The following is a 5,894-nucleotide window of genomic DNA, read 5'->3' on the forward strand; positions in this document are numbered from 1 at the left end:
TTACTGCTAAAAAAAACAGAAATTTTATGAATTTAAATCTAATCTAAAATAGATAATTAAGTGAATTAACTAAATATGCTACTAATAAAATTAACTATACGACTAAGGCACTAACAATTCTAATTGCTAATCAATAAAATAAAATAAACTAACTAATTAACTAATCTAAAGCAAGAACTAAATACTACAAAATATGAACACTAAAGAACCACAAATAACCTAATTAAAATCTAATTACCATACATGAAATTAAAAGAACTTAAATAAATAGAAGGAGTGCTACACGACTAACTCTAATTAACCAACTAATTAATTACTGGACATGTATTATCTAACTAACATTAAGCCATGCATTATATTGAAACAATGAAAGTAGCTAACCTAATACACTTAACTGAAACTACAGCTACTTTAACTTGAAATTCAAAAAGTAATTTAAAGATAAGCTAACCTGCTTAAATAATTTAAAGCTAAATTAAGTTATAACCCTAATTAGGTCACTGTGAACACCCCAAAATTTTCAAAATGTTGTAAATATTCCCTTTTTGCCCCTGGCCTCCATTTTCTGAATAAATTGAGTCAATTTCAATCAAAACTCCAATTATTTCTCAGATTTTACCAAAATTAAATTCATTTTCCCTATCTGACTCGATCTCAGATCCGGATCCAGTGTTAAAATCCAAATTTGAGCCTCACTATCCTATTTTCATATTAAATTTTACAAAAATAACAAAAATAAATTCTAAAATGCTCAGATAGTCGATCCGGTGTCCATTTGAATTCGAGACTCTATATTCCTCGATTCGAGGTTAAGAACTCAAACATTTCCTCAAAACTCGGATCTAAACCCATTTTCTGAAGAAAACAAACCTTGAATTCTCAGAAAACCTTTCTTTTGTAAATATTTGAAAAAATTAGTTTAAAAATCAATTAGTTTTAGAATTATATATATATATATATAGAAATTACAAAGGAAAAGAATAAAATAAAAAATAGAAAATAGAAAATAGAAAAGGAAATTCAAAAAAAAAAATAGTTTGAAAACCTCTTTTTGAAAATATCCTTTTGCTAAAAAACCCTTTTAGAAAACTTTGTAAAGGAACCCTTTTTGAAAATTTTGAAAAACCTAAAGGGACCCATCTTGAAATTTTTCTAACGGTTTTGCTTTATAAAAACGACCATCGGGGCTCCTTCTCCAGCATCCATCCTCACCCCACCATCGGGTTTCTTTTCCTTCTCCTTCCCGCAGTTCCTGCTCTATCCCTCTGATCCCCTTTTCCCTCCCTCTTTCAGAGTTTCTACAAAACTAAGGTGAGGAATCCCTTCTTTTTTTTTTCTTATGGATCTCTTTGAATTTTAACGTAGATTCAGAATCTGATTTCTTCTATTTTCAATTTCTCTATGTAATTCCTAATCGGCATTTTGATTTCTAGTGTTTATTTCTGTAGATTTTTTATTTCTGATTGAATCTCTTTCCTTATATGCTGATGATCGACAATGCCTCATAATGGCATCGTCGATCCATCTAGATTTCAGTTTCATCTCCGCATTTGTTTTACTGTTTTCATTTACTTTCTCTGTCTTATTTTTAATTTTCTGTTTTCCCCTCCATCCACGCACTACGGATGAACGTTGGGTTGCTTGTAGCAACCTCGATCTTCCTCTATGCTACAGCAAATGGAATCTCTGATTCCAATATTCGTTTTTGTTTTCATTGTGAAATTTGTGTAGTTTAAGTGATTTGAATATTAATTATTTCAGCGTATCCATATATGCAGATCTCATTTCCTTTTTTTTTATTATTTCGATTTCGATTTTTTTTATTTTCCATGATTATTTTACATTTTTTTTATTTTCCTATCATTTTTTAATTATTCCTTGTGATTTCCCTTTTGATTCTCAGTTTCCTGTTTATAGTTTAAGCTCTCCCCTAGTTTCTTGATCTCTTGTTTATGCTATTAGTTGCATTCATTTTCTATGCTTCTTTGATAATTTCATTTGATTTCCTCTCTTATTCCTCATAGCATTCACTCATTCATATTTACATCCGCACGCATCCGCTGCATGTTTCATTTCTCTGCATCTTGTCCATTATATTTCCAACTTCACGCCATACGCATTGCCTTCCGGTGCTGATAATATTTTGTTATGCATTCAACTGATGAGAATCAAGGGATCTGCATATCTTTTAGCACAGTGATTAGTTTAGATAACATAGAAATTCTTAAGGGATGCTAGGCCTGTGCAATCATCTGCCGGATTAGTTGGTCTGATCCTTCCCTCACCTTTAATATTGTTGATGCATATATATTTCCGGGGAGCGTCTGTTGAAGCATCCCCATCTTCATTGCAAACCAATGTGTGAGTTCTAAGCCATGAAAGGTTAATCCAGCCATCACTAACAAAATCAGTTTGCTAAGACTGATTTGTTGCTGGTAGCCCAAATTTTATCTATGTGTTAGAGGTACCATCAGTCTTTTGTCAATCTCAACCAGCTTCTTTTCTTTTCAGAAATTCATCAGTAACCCCTAAAAGAGTTGGTTTATGTTATATTTTCCCCATTTTTATTTTTATTTTTAAAACTCATATAGGATGGGTATTGTTTAATCTTGATGCTAAGTTGTGTATATCCCAAGCCGATTTGACTGTGTTCTATTGTACTTAATATGCTGAGTCAAAAATATGAACATAGTTTTCCACAACAGGCTCTTCCAAAGCTGGAATATGCTCGGTATTTGTCCTGCCCTTTTATTTGATTTCCTTAGATACATCAATTTGTTCTTTTGTTGCTGATGAATCATTGCTGACATACTATCCATGTTTGGTTTGAGACCCTTAAAGCCTACACTTTTGTGCTGAGGGAATCGGTTCCATGTTGCTTAAGTTGTAACCTGTACACGGTGGGATCCAAAATGTTGGCAAAGGATGGGCATCCACCTCTTGGATGGTCAGACACCTTAGTGTATCTTGTTTTACCCTTGCTACTTATTGCATCACAATACATCTCTGTTCAATTAATGCAGCCACAACAGGTGAGTGCATGCTCTTTCGTTGGATAACTCAAAATTTCTAATCAGCTAGTTCTTGGCAGATAAAACTTTCCATGTTCTGTCATTGTTCAAAAATTCTAGTTGATTTAGATATATTTTAATGTTAAGATAATTAGAGATGCTTATGTGTGTATTTTTCCAAACTCATTGTCCAGATAAATTGTGGAACTTATCCATGGCTTTGCAAAGGCATATCGGTTATGGCATTCTTTAGAAACAAGGAGTGATTTCTAAGTTCTGTTTTTTTTTTTTTTTCAGAATTCAATCTATTTGTTGCATATTTGTATGGACTTTGGGCCTTTGGGTCTTTGGGCCTTTACACATAAATTATCATATTTTGCCGCCAAGAGTCTCATAAGCAGTGTCTGCTTGTTTGTGTTGGCATCATTTGTACTTATAACATGTGATAAAGGTACAGGTGTGAAGGTCACCCATATCTTGGTCACTTTTTTATCTTATTTTGTTATGATAGAGAGGATGACCAATCAATGCACTGTCATTGAATCATCATATAGGAATGTATATCTCACTGCAAATGACTTTCTTCCTTGTGAAACCCCAGCACCTCTTTACAGCAGCAACCTTGCATTCACTGCTTACCCTGTAACTGTGAAGGCATTATACAGTACTTTGCTTAACACTTTTTACCTTCACCTTCCTTTACTATTCACTGTTCTATTTCCTACTATCCATACTTTCATCATATGCAGCACAGAGTATATCTTTGTTGTCATCATTTTTTTTCATGTTCATCACTGTCATAGAGGCAGCACACTCGGCACAACTTACCTGCATCAATTCCTTGCCGTTGTCACTTGTCATGGTATCATACCACACTACTGCACCTCTAACTCCCCACACACTTTGTTGCAAATTAGTCCTCTGCTGCAGTACTCCCACATCCACACCATGCTTTGTAGAGCAGCCTCTCATAGGCATTTACATTCTGAGCATTATCATGATTACATTCCATTTTGTTGTTTTTTACCGCAATACACCTACCGCCTTCCAGCACTTTATATCACTATCCATCCCCTGCACCTACCATGCATCCACTGTTACATAACCCACATCACTTGCACTTCTATGCTCTCAGCATTACCTTGCTTCCTACACTCCTATACCTAGCATTTCTGTATTATACATACCTAGAAGTACATTTTCTTTAGCATAAGGCATTGCTTCGTTTATGCATCTTTGCATATAGATATATATCTGTCATTATAGTGTGATAATGCCTCATTTCCACACCTTGTATATCTATAGATACATTCTCTCATTAATATGGTGCATTGAATTTTCATGATTACAAGTCATGTGTATGAACATTCCATCATCTTGCATCTTAAATACAATGTGATATTTCCTTTCTATATGCATTTAAAAACAAGATTTGAAAAACATATAACTAATTAAAGATATGTTTAATTTACTTACCAAAGAAAATGATATACTCTAATTAGAACAAGCAATAAAAAAATTGGAAACTATCTTAAGAATTAAATTCAAAATTTAAGGAAAGAAACAACTAACTTACTTAATTTACCCCACCACACGATTTTTAAAGATCCTAATGCAAAGTTAATTCTTGCTAAAAAAAAGAAATGCAAAGATAACCCTAATTTTCAATTTAAGCCTACCAAAATTAATACTTACCAAAATCAAAACTAGGGAATGAAATTGGAAAATAGACCTAAAACTCTAAAATAAGAAATCACTTAAGACTTGAAGAAGGAAATCAACTACTTACCTAAATTAGTGCACCACACGATTTTGATTAAAACCTAATCCCTAAACCCTAATTAAAACCAAGCAAGTAAAAGCTAGAAATTATTCTAAACAATTCAATTTCATAATCTAACCTAAGAATTAGAAATGGAAACTAAGTTAAGCCTTAAAAAAATACAAATCATTTACCTAAATTACACTAACTTGTTTCTATGACCTAACCCTAATTCAAAGTCAATGCTTACTAAAAACAAAAAAACAAAATTTGTATAACCACTATACTAATTAATGACTCAATGACTTAACAAAAATGTTAACCTAATTCTTTTTAACCTAACCTAATTAAATTAAATACAAGCTAATGACACCATAAAACAATTAAATAAAAATAAGGAACTATACTACTCAACTTGCTTAGAAAATATCGACTATCTCTAACATATTAACTAGGTTAAATCTAATTATATAACAGCCAAATAAAATCTAAGTGCCTAACGTTAACCTACTCTGAAAAACCAGAATTAGGAATATTAAAAATTAATTTTCATATTGACTATGGAATTAGTATTAGCCTAACCTAACTGAATTACTAACAATACCCCTAACCTAAGTCTAAACGATTGACCTAAGCAACTAAATCTATGAAACTGACGGTTAGTAGTCAGATCTAGCTGCAGCTAGATCACGACCAGACCACAACAATTTAAAAAAAAAATCTTGAGTTGATTAATCTAAAAACAAAACAACAATTTTGAAAGATAATCCTATGTACATGATTCAGTCGACTGCATCTTTTAAAGGTTGAAATCAATATGCTTGATTCAATCGATTGATTTAAAAATGATGAAATCGGTTCTTGCTCACACAAGAACACAATGTCATAATGGTTTAAAACAGTAATCACAATTGGATTTTGACTCACACAGACTAACTCAGATAGACCCATGACGAACTTCACACGACACTTGACTCTATGCTAACTAGAAGAACGGGATGCCAAGACTTACCTCTCGGCTCATCCGATGGGTTGAGGGAGAACACAAATGGTTCTTAGAATTGGAGAGCATGCCCTTTAAGTCTTGAGAGGTCTGCAAAGCTTTCCCAACTGCTGCAATC

The sequence above is a fragment of the Nuphar pumila genome, chromosome 6, assembly GCF_984573655.1.
Source record: "Nuphar pumila chromosome 6, dmNupPumi1.hap1.1, whole genome shotgun sequence".
NCBI classification, from domain to species: Eukaryota; Viridiplantae; Streptophyta; class Magnoliopsida; order Nymphaeales; family Nymphaeaceae; genus Nuphar; species Nuphar pumila.